Source organism: Schistocerca serialis, unplaced genomic scaffold, assembly GCF_023864345.2.
Source record: "Schistocerca serialis cubense isolate TAMUIC-IGC-003099 unplaced genomic scaffold, iqSchSeri2.2 HiC_scaffold_1362, whole genome shotgun sequence".
Taxonomy (NCBI): domain Eukaryota; kingdom Metazoa; phylum Arthropoda; class Insecta; order Orthoptera; family Acrididae; genus Schistocerca; species Schistocerca serialis.
Genome location: NW_026047583.1, coordinates 41,635,549 through 41,648,044, shown reverse-complemented (window position 1 = coordinate 41,648,044; position 12,496 = coordinate 41,635,549).

The window sequence follows — 12,496 nt, the reverse complement described above, 5'->3', positions numbered from 1 at the left end:
ACACTGTACTAGTGCCGACATTGTGCATGCTCTGTTGCCTGTGTCTATGTGCCTGTGGTTCTGTCAGTGTGATCATGTGATGTATCTGACCCCAGGAATGTGTCAATAAAGTTTCCTCTTCCTGGGACAATGAATTCACGCTGTTCTTATTTCAATTTCCAGGAGTGTACAAGAAGATAGAATCTTCTACGAGTTTGTGCTTTGAGCAGCTGCTGGGAGACCAGTATTAGATTCCGATGCACCAGTACAAGTTTATTGAATTCCTTGGACCTCCAAATTGAACATGAAACACAGAAATTGCGTCGGGATTGAAAACAAAAGGCACAATGCCGACTTAAGTACAAGGAGAGTGAATCTTCTAAGAGTTTGTGCTTTGAGCATCTCCTTTGGTCCAGTATTAGATTCCGATGCACCAGTGCAGGTTTAGTGAATCCCTTGGACCCTAACATTGACCATGAAACACTGCAAATGCATCGGGATTGAATACAAAAGTCACAATGACGACTTAAATACAAGTATAGTGAATCTTCTAAGAGTTTGTGCTTTGAGCGGCTCCTTGGTGACCAGTATTAGATTCCTATGCACCAGTGCTGGTTTACTGTATCCCTTCGACTTTCGCGTTTACCATGAAACACAGAAATTGCATCGGGATTGAATACATAAGGCACAATGCCGACTTAAGTACAAGAAGTGTGAATCTTCCAAGTGTATGTGCTTTGAGTGGCTTCTGGGAGACCAGTTTTAGATTCCCATGCACCGTTGCAGGGTTACTGAATCCCTTGGACCTTCACATTGACCATGATGCACAGAAGATGCATCGGGATTGAATACAAAACGCTCAATAATTTAAGTAGGAGAAGAGTGAATCTTCTAAGAGTCTCTGCCATGTACGGCTGCTGGGAGACCAGTATTAGATTCCGATGCACCAATGCAGGCTTACTGTCTCCCCTGGACCTTCACATTGACCATGAAACACAGAAATTGCACCGCGATTGAATACAAAAGACACAATGCCGCATTAATTACAATAACAGTTAATCTTCTAAGAGTATGTGATTTGAGCGGCTCCTGGGAGACCAGTATTAGATTCCGATGCACCAGTGCAGGTTTACAGTAACCCTTGGACATTCACATTGACCATGAAGCACAGAAATTGCGTCGGGATTGAATACAAAAGGCACAATGCCAACATAACTACAAGAAGAGTGAATCTTCTAAGATTTTGCGCTTTTAGCAACTCCTGGGAGACCAGTATTAGATTCCGATGCACCAGTTCAGGTTTACGGTATACTTTGGACCTACCTATTGACCATGAAACACAGAGATTGCATCGCAATTAAATTGAAAAGGCACAATGCCGACGTAAGTACATGAAGATTGAATCTTCTAAGAGTTTGTGGTTTGAGCGGCTCCTGGGAGACCAGTTTTTGATTCCGATGCACCAATGCAGGTTTACTGTATCCCTCGGACCTTCACATTGTGCATGAAACACAGAAATTGCATCGCGATTGAATACCAAAGGCACAATGCCGACTTTAGTACAATTAGAGATAATCTTCTAAGAGTTTGTGCTTTGAGCGGACCCTGGGGGTCAGGTATAAGATTCCGATGCACTAGTGCAGGTTACTGTAACTCTTTGACCTTCACATTGACCATGAGACACAGAAACTACATCGGGATTGAATACAAAATGCACAATGCCGACTTATGTACAAGAAGAGTGAATCTTGAAAGAGTTTCTACTTTAAGCGACTCCTGGGAGACCAGTATTAAATTCCGATGCACCAGTGCAGGTTTACTGTATCCCTTTGACTTTCACATTGACCATGAAACACAGAAATTTCATCGGGATTAAATACAATAGGCTCTATGCCGCCTTATGTACAAGATGAGTGAATCTTCTAAGAATTTGTGCTTTGAGCGATTCCTGATGGGTAAAGTATTAGATTCGGATGCACCTGTGCAGCTATACAGTACACCTTGGACTTTCACATTGACCATGAAACACAGAAAATGCATCAGGATTGAATACAAAAGGCACAATGCCGACTTAAATACATGAAGAGTGAATTGTCTAAGAGTTTGTGCTTTGAGTTTGTCCTGGTAGACCAGTATTAGATGCCGATGCACCAGTGCAGGATTACTGAATGTCTTGGACCTTCACATTGGGCATGAAACACAGAAATTGCATCGCGATTGAATACCAATGGCACAATGCCGACTTATCTACAATTGTAGTTAATGTTCTAAGTGTTTGTGCTTTGAGCGGCCCCTGGGGGGCAAGTATTAGATTCCAATTCACCAGTGCATGTTACTGTATACCTTGGACCTTCACATTAACCATGAAGCACTGAAAATGCATCGGGATTGAATACAAAAGGCACAATGCCGACTTAAGTACAAGAAGAGTGAATCTTCTCAGAGTTTGTGGTTTGAGCTGCTACTGGGAGACCCGATCTAAATTCCGAAGCACAAGTGCTGCTTTAAAGCATTTGTTTGACATTCACATTGACCATGAAACACGGAAATTGAATCGGGATTGAATACAATATGCACAATGCCGACTTAAGTACAAGAAGTGTGAATCTTCTAAGAGTTTGTGCTTTGAGCGGCTCCTTGGAGACCAGTATTAGATTCCAATGCACCAGTGCAGATTTACTGTATCCCTTGGAGCTTCACAGTGCCCATGAAACACAGAAAATGCATTGGGATTGAAAACAAAAGGCACAAAGCCGATTTAAGTACAAGAAGAGTGAAACTTCTAAAAGTTTCTGCTTTGAGCGGCTCCTGGCAGACCAGTATTAGATTTCGATGCACCAGTGCTGGTTTACTGTATCCATTCGACTTTCGCGTTGACCATGAAACACAGAAATTGGATCGGGATTGAATACAAAAGGCACAATGCCGACTTAGGTACAAGAAGACTGAATCTTCTAAGATTTTGAACTTTGAACGGCTCCTGGGAGACCAGTATTAGATTCCGATGCACCAGTGCAGGTTTACTGAATGTCTTGGACCTTCACAATGTGCATGAAACACAGATATTGCATCAGGATTGAATACAAAAGGCACAATGCCGACTTAAGTACAAGAGGAGTGAATCTTCCAAATGTTTGTGCTTTGAGTGGCTCCTGTAATACGTGTATTAGATTCCCATGGACCAGTGCAGGTTTACTGAATGCTTTGGACCTTCACATGGTCAGGATGCTCAGAAATTGCATCGGGATTGAATACAAAACACCCAATGCCGACTTAAGTACATGAGGAGTGAATCTCCTAAGTGGTTGTGCTTAGAGCGTCTCCTGGGAGACCAGTATTAGATTCCGCTGCACCAATGCAGGTTTACTCTATCCCTTGGACTGTCACATTGACCATGTAACACAGAAATTGGAGCGGGATTGAATACAAACGGCTTAATGCCGACCTAAGTACAAGAAGAGTGAATCATCTAAGAATTTGAGTTTTGAGCGGCTCCTGGGAGACCAGTATTAGATTCCAATGCATCAATGCAGGTTTACTGTATCCCTTCGACTTTCACATTGACCATGATACACAGAAAACGCATCGGGATTGAATTGAAATGGAACAATGCCGACTTAAGTACAAGAAGAGTGTATCTTCCATGCGTTTCTGCTTTGAGCGTATCCTGGGAGACCAGTATTACATTCCGATGCACCAGTTCAGGTTTACTGTATCCCTTTGACCTTCATATTGACCATGAAACGCAGAAATTGCACCGCAATTGAATACAAAAGACACAATGCCGAATTAAGTACAAGAAGAATGAATCTTCTAAGAGTTTGTGATTTGAGCGGCTCATGGGGGACCAGTATTAGATTCCGATGCACCAGCGCAGGTTTACTGTATCCTTTCGACTTTCACATTAACCACGAAACACAGAAATTTCATCTGCATTGAATACGATAGGCTCTACGCCGCCTTATGTACAAGATGAGTGAATCTTCTAAGAGTTTGTGCTTTGAGCGACTCCTAATGGGTAAAGTATTAGATTCCGATGCTCCAGTGCAGGTATACTGTATACCTTGGACCTTCACATTGCCCATGAAACACAGAAATTGCATCGGGATTGAATACAAAAGGCTTAATGCCGACATAAGTACAAGAAGAGTGAATCATCTAAGAATATGAGTTTTGAGCGACTACTGGGAGACCAGTATTGGATCCCGATGCACCAGTGCAGTTTTACTGTGTCCCTTGGACTTTAACATTGACCATGAAACACAGAAATTGCATCATAGTTGAATACAAAACACCGAATGCCGACTTAAGTACAAGAGGAGTGAATCTCCTAAGAGGTTGTGCTTAGAGCGTCTCCTGGGAGACCAGTATTAGATTCCGCTGCACCAATGCAGGTTTATTCTATCCCTTGGACTGTCACATTGACCATGTAACACAGAAATTGGATCGCTATTGAATACAAACGGCTTAATGCCTCTTAAGTACAAGAGTGAATCATCTAAGAATTTGAGTATTGAGCGGCTCCTGGGAGACCAGAATTAGATTCCAATGCATCAATGCAGGTTTACTGTATCCCTTCGACTTTCACATTGACCATGAAACACAGAAATTGCATCGGGATTGAATTCAAATGGAACAATGACGACTTAAGTACTAGAAGAGAGAATCTTCTAAGAGTTTGTGATTTGAGCGGCTCCTGGGGGACCAGTATTAAATTCCGAAGCACCAGTGCAGGTTTATCGATTCCCTTGGACTTTCACATTGATCATGAGACATAGAAATTACATCGGGATTGAATACAAAACACACAATGCCGACTTAAGTACAAGAAGAGTGATTCTTCTACGATTTTGTGTATGAGCGGCTCCTTGGAGACCAGTATTAGATTCCGATGCACCAATGCAGGTTTACTGTATCCCTTGGACCTTCACATTGACCATGAGACACAGAAATTGCATCGGGATTGAATACAAAAGGCACAATGCCGACTTAAGTACAAGAAGAGTGAATCATCTAAGAGTTTGAGCTTTGAGCGTCAACTGGTAGACCAGTATTAGATTCCGATGCACCAGTTCAGGCTAACAGTATCCCTTGAACACTCACATTGATCATGAATTTGAGCAAATGGCATCGCGATTGAATACAAAAGGCTCAATACCGGCTAAAGTGCAAGAAGAGTGAATCTTCTAAGAGATTGTGCATGAGCGGCTCCTGGGAGACCAGTATTAGATTCCGATGCACCAATGCAGGTTTACTGTATCCCTTGGACCTTCGCATTGACCATGAGGCACAGAAATTGCATCGGGGTTGAATACAAAATGCAAAATGCCGACTTTAGTACAAGAAGAGTGAAGCTTTTAAGAGTATCTGCTTTGAGCGGCTGCTGGGAGACCAGTATTAGATTCCGATGCACCAGTGCAGGTTTATTGAATCCCTTGGACCTTCAAATCGAACATAAAACACAGAAATTGCGTCGGGATTGAGAACAAAAGGCACAATGCCGAATTAAGTACAAGGAGAGTGAATCTTCTAAGAGTTTGTGCTTTGAGAATCTCCTGGAGTCCAGTATTAGATTCCGATGTACCAGTGCAGGTTTAGTGAATCCGTTGGACCCTAACATTGAGCATGAAACACTGAAAATGCATCGGGATTGAATACAAAAGTCACAATGCCGACTTAAGTACAAGAATAGTAAATCATCTAATAGTTTGTGCTTTGAACGGCTCCTTGGTGACCAGTAGTAGATTCCTATGCACCACTGCTGGTTTACTGTATCCCTTCGACTTTTGCGTTTACCATGAAACACAGAAATTGCATCGGGATTGAATTCAAAAGGCAAAATGCCGACTTAAGTGCAAGAAGAAAGAATGTTTTAAGAGTTTGTGCTTTGTGCGGCTCCTGGGAGACCAGTATTAGTTTCCGATGCATCAGTGCTGGTTTACTTTATCCCTTGGACCTTCACATTGACCTTGAGAGACGTAAATTACATCGGGATTGAATACAAAAGCACAATGCCGACTCAAGTACAAGAAGAGTGAAGCTTCTAAGAGTGTCTGCTTTGTGCGGCTCCTGGGAGACCAGTATTAGATTCCGATGCACCAGTTCAGGTTTACTGTATACTTTGGACCTTCCTATTGACCATTAAACACAGAAATTGCATCTCGATTAAATACAAAAGGCACAATGCCGACTTAAGTAAAAGAAGAGTGAATCTTCTAAGAGTTTGTGGTTTGAGCGCTCCCTGGGAGACCAGTATTATATTCCAATGCACCACTGCAGGTTTGCTGTATCCCTCCGACTCTCACATTGACCATGAAGCACAGAAATTGCATTGGGATTGAATACTAAAGGCACAATGCCGACTTAAGTACAAGAAGAGTGAATCTTCTACGACTTTGTGCTTTGAGCGGCTCCCTGGAGACCAGTATTAGAATCCGATGCACTATTCTAGCTTTACAGTATCGCTTGGACCTTCATATTGACCATGAAACACAGAAATTGCACCGCGATTTGATACAAAAGACACAATGCCGTATTAAGTACAAGAAGAGTGAATCTTCTAAGAGTTTGTGATTTGAGCGGCTCCTGGGAGACCAGTATTAGATTCCGATGCACCAGTGCAGGTTTAATGAATCCCTTGGACCTTCACATTGACCATGAGAGACAGAAACTACATCGGGATTGAATACAAAAATCACAATGCCGACTTAAGTACAAGAAAAGTGAATCTTCTAAGAGTTTCTGCTTTAAGCGACTCTTGGGAGACCAGTGTCAGATTCCAATGCGCCAGTGCAGGTTTACGGTATACATTGGACCTTCACATTGACCATGAAACACAGAAAAAAATCGGGATTGAATACAAAAGGCACAATGCAGACTTAGGTACAAGAAGAGTGAATCTTCTAAGAGCTTGTGTTTTGAGCTGCTCCTGGGAGACAAGAATTAAATTCCGATGCACAAGTGCAGGTTTGCAGCATTCCTTGGACCTTCTCATTGACCATGAGACACTGAAAATGCATCGGGATTCAATACAAAATGCACAATGCCGACTTAAGTACAAGAAGAGTGAATCTTCTAAGTGTTTGTGCTTTGAGCGGCTCCTGGGAGACCAGTATTAGATTCCGATGCACCAGTACAGGTTTACTGTATCCCTTGGACCTTCACATTGACCAAGAAACACAGAAATTGGATCAGGAGTGAATACAAAAAAGCACAATGCCGACTTAACTACAAGAATAGTGAATCTTCTAAGAGTTTGTGCTTTGAGCGGCTCCTGGGAGACCAGTATTAGATTCCATTGCACCAGTGCTGATTTACTGTAGCGCTTAAACACTCACATTGACCATGAAACACAGAAAATGCATCGGGATTGAATACAAAAGGCACAATGCCGATTTAAAGACATGAAGAGTGAATCGTCTAAGAGTATGTGCTTTGAGTTTGTCCTGGTAGACCAGTATTAGATTCCGATGCACCAGTGCAGGTTTACTGAACGACTTGGACCTTCACATTGGGCATGAAACACAGAAATTGCATCACGATTGAATACCAATGGCACAATGCCGACTTATCTACAATTGTAGTTAATCTTCTAAGTGTTTGTGCTTTGAGCGGTCCCTGGGGGGCAAGTATTAGATTCCAATGCACCAGTGCATGTTACTGTATACCTTGGACCTTCACATTGACCATGAAGCACTGAAAATGCATCGGTATTGAATACAAAAGGCACAATGCCGACTTCAGTACAAGAAGAGTGAGTCTACTCAGAGTTTGTGTTTTGAGCTGCTACTGGGAGACCTGATATAAATTCCGATGCACAAGTGCAGGTTTATAGCATTCGTTGGACCTTCACATTGACCATGAAACACAGAAATTGAATCGGGATTGAATACAATAGGCACAATGCTGACTTAAGTACAAGAAGATTGAAACTTCTAAGAGTTTGTGATTTGAGCGGCTCCTGGGAGACCAGTATTAGATTCCGATGCACCAGTGCAGGTTTACTGAATCCCTTGGACCTTTACATTGTCCTTGAGACACATAAATTACACCGGGATTGAATACAAAACGCACAATGCCGACGTAAGTACAAGAAGAGTGAATCTTCTAAGAGTTTGTGCTTTGAGCGGCTCCTGGGGGACCAGTATTAGATTCCAATGCACCAATCGATATTTACTGTATTCCTTGGAACTTCACATTGATCATAAAACACAGAAATTGCATCGAGATTGAATTCAAAAGGCAAAATGCCGACTTAAGCGCAAGAAGAGTGAATGTATTAAGAGTTTGTGCTTTGTGCGGCTCCTGGGAGACCAGTATTAGTTTCCGATGCATCAGTGCTGGTTTACTTTATTCCTTGGACTTTCGCATTGACCATGAAACATAGAATTTGCTTCGGGATTGAATACAAATTGCACAATGCCGACTTAAGTACAAGGAGAGTGAATCTTCTAAGTGTTTGTGCTTTGAGCGGCTCCTGGGAGACCAGTATTAGATTCAGATGCACCAGTACAGGTTTACTGTATCCCTTGGACCTTCACATTGACCGAGGAACACAGAAATTGGATCAGGATTGAATACAAAAGGCACAATGCCGACTTAACTACAAGAATAGTGAATCTTCTAAGAGGTTGTGCTTTGAGCGCCTCCTGGGAGACGAGTAATAGATTCCATTGCACCAGTGCTGATTTACTGTAGCGCTTAAACATTCACATTGACCATGAAACACAGAAAATGCATCAGGATTGAATACAAAAGGCCCATTCCGACTTATGTACATGAAGAGTGAATCGTCTAAGAGATTGTGCTTTGAATTTGTCCTGGCAGACCAGTATTAGTTTCCGATGCACCAGTGCAGGTTTACTGTATCCCTCGGACGGTCACATTGTGCATGAAACACAGATAATGCATCGCGATTGAATACCAAAGGCATAATTCCGCCTTAAGTACAATTAGAGTTAATCATCTAAGAGTTTGTGCTTTGAGCGGCCCCTGGGGGTCAAGTATTAGATTCCTACACACCAGTGCATGTTTCTGTATACCTTGGACCTTCACATTGACCAAGAAACACAGAAATTAGATCAGGATTGAATACAAAAGGCACAATGCCGACTTAACTACAAGAATACTGAAACTTCTAAGAGTTTCTGCTTTGAGCGGCTCGTGGGAGACCAGTATTAGATTCTGATGCACCAGTGTGGGTTAACTAAATCCCTTGGGCTTTCACATTGAGCATGAAACACAGATAGTGCATCGGGATTGAATACAAAAGGCAGAATGCCGACTTAAATACACTCCTGGAAATGGAAAAAAGAACACATTGACACCGGTGTGTCAGACTCACCATACTTGCTCCGGACACTGCGAAAGGGCTGTACAAGCAATGATCACACGCACGGCACAGCGGACACACCAGGAACCGCGGTGTTGGCCGTCGAATGGCGCTAGCTGCGCAGCATTTGTGCACCGCCGCCGTCAGTGTCAGCCAGTTTGCCGTGGCATACGGAGCTCCATCGCAGTCTTTAACACTGGTAGCATGCCGTGACAGCGTGGACGTGAACCGTATGTGCAGTTGACGGACTTTGAGCGAGGGCGTATAGTGGGCATGCGGGAGGCAGGGCGGACGTACCGCCGAATTGCTCAACACGTGGGGCGTGAGGTCTCCACAGTACATCGATGTTGTCACCAGTGGTCGGCGGAAGGTGCACGTGCCCGTCGACCTGGGACCGGACCGCAGCGACGCACGGATGCACGCCAAGACCGTAGGATCCTACGCAGTGCCGTAGGGGACCGCACCGCCACTTCCCAGCAAATTAGGGACACTGTTGCTCCTGGGGTATCGGCGAGGACCATTCGCAACCGTCTCCATGAAGCTGGGCTACGGTCCCGCACACCGTTAGGCCGTCTTCCGCTCACGCCCCAACATCGTGCAGCCCGCCTCCAGGGGTGTCGCGACAGGCGTGAATGGAGGGACGAATGGAGACGTGTCGTCTTCAGCGATGAGAGTCGCTTCTGCCTTGGTGCCAATGATGGTCGTATGCGTGTTTGGCGCCGTGCAGGTGAGCGCCACAATCAGGACTGCATACGACCGAGGCACACAGGGCCAACACCCGGCATCATGGTGTGGGGAGCGATCTCCTACACTGGCCGTACACCACTGGTGATCGTCGAGGGGACACTGAATAGTGCACGGTACATCCAAACCGTCATCGAACCCATCGTTCTACCATTCCTAGACCGGCAAGGGAACTTGCTGTTCCAACAGGACAATGCACGTCCGCATGTATCCCGTGCCACCCAACGTGCTCTAGAAGGTGTAAGTCAACTACCCTGGCCAGCAAGATCTCCGGATCTGTACCCCATTGAGCATGTTTGGGACTGGATGAAGCGTCGTCTCACGCGGTCTGCACGTCCAGCACGAACGCTGGTCCAACTGAGGCGCCAGGTGGAAATGGCATGGCAAGCCGTTCCACAGGACTACATCCAGCATCTCTACGATCGTCTCCATGGGAGAATAGCAGCCTGCATTGCTGCGAAAGTTGGATATACACTGTACTAGTGCCGACATTGTGCATGCTCTGTTGCCTGTGTCTATGTGCCTGTGGTTCTGTCAGTGTGATCATGTGATGTATCTGACCCCAGGAATGTGTCAATAAAGTTTCCTCTTCCTGGGACAATGAATTCACGCTGTTCTTATTTCAATTTCCAGGAGTGTACAAGAAGATAGAATCTTCTACGAGTTTGTGCTTTGAGCAGCTGCTGGGAGACCAGTATTAGATTCCGATGCACCAGTACAAGTTTATTGAATTCCTTGGACCTCCAAATTGAACATGAAACACAGAAATTGCGTCGGGATTGAAAACAAAAGGCACAATGCCGACTTAAGTACAAGGAGAGTGAATCTTCTAAGAGTTTGTGCTTTGAGCATCTCCTTTGGTCCAGTATTAGATTCCGATGCACCAGTGCAGGTTTAGTGAATCCCTTGGACCCTAACATTGACCATGAAACACTGCAAATGCATCGGGATTGAATACAAAAGTCACAATGACGACTTAAATACAAGTATAGTGAATCTTCTAAGAGTTTGTGCTTTGAGCGGCTCCTTGGTGACCAGTATTAGATTCCTATGCACCAGTGCTGGTTTACTGTATCCCTTCGACTTTCGCGTTTACCATGAAACACAGAAATTGCATCGGGATTGAATACATAAGGCACAATGCCGACTTAAGTACAAGAAGTGTGAATCTTCCAAGTGTATGTGCTTTGAGTGGCTCCTGGGAGACCAGTTTTAGATTCCCATGCACCGTTGCAGGGTTACTGAATCCCTTGGACCTTCACATTGACCATGATGCACAGAAGATGCATCGGGATTGAATACAAAAGACACAATGCCGCATTAATTACAATAACAGTTAATCTTCTAAGAGTATGTGATTTGAGCGGCTCCTGGGAGACCAGTATTAGATTCCGATGCACCAGTGCAGGTTTACTGAATCCGTTGGACCCTCACATTGACGTTGAGACACATAAATTACATCGGGATTGAATACAAAACGCACAATGCCGACTTAAGTACAAGAAGAGTGAATCTTCTAAGAGTTTGTGCTTTGAACATCTAATGGGAGACCAGTATTAAATTCCAATGCACCAATCGAGGTTTACTGTATCCCTTGGAACTTCACATTAATCATGAAACACAGAAATTGCATCGAGATTGAATTCCAAAGGCAAAATGCCGACTTAAGTGCAAGAAGAGTGAATGTTTCAAGAGTTTGTGCTTTGTGCGGCTCCTGGGAGACCAGTATTAGTTTCCGATGCATCAGTGCTGGTTTACTTTATCCCTTGGACTTTCACATTGACCATGAAACATAGGATTTGCTTCGGGATTGAATACAAATGGCACAATGCCGACTTAAGTACAAGAAGAGTGAATCTTCTAAGAGTTTGTGCTTTGAGCCGCTCCTTGGTGACCAGTGTTAGATGCCGATGCACCAGTGCTGGTTTACTGTATCCCTTCGACTTTCGCGTTTACCATGAAACACAGAAATTGCATTGGGATTGAATACATAAGGCACAATGCCGACTTAAGTACAAGAAGTGTGAATCTTCCAAGTGTATGTGCTTTGAGTGGCTCCTGGGAGACCAGTTTTAGATTCCCATGCACCGTTGCAGAATTACTGAATCCCTTGGACCTTCACATTGACCATGATGCACAGAAGATGCATCGGGATTGAATACAGAAGGCTCAATGCCGACTTAAGTACAAGAATAGTGAATCTTCTAAGAGTTTCTGCCATGTTCAGCTACTGGGAGACCAGTATTAGATTCCGATGCACCAATGCAGGCTTACTGTATCCCTTGGACTTTCACATTGACCATGAAACACAGAAATTGCACCGCGATTGAATACAAAAGACACAATGCCGCATTAATTACAATAAGAGTGAATCTTCTAAGAGTTTGTGATTTGAGCGGCTCCTGGGAGACCAGGATTAGATTCCGATGCACCAGTGCAGGT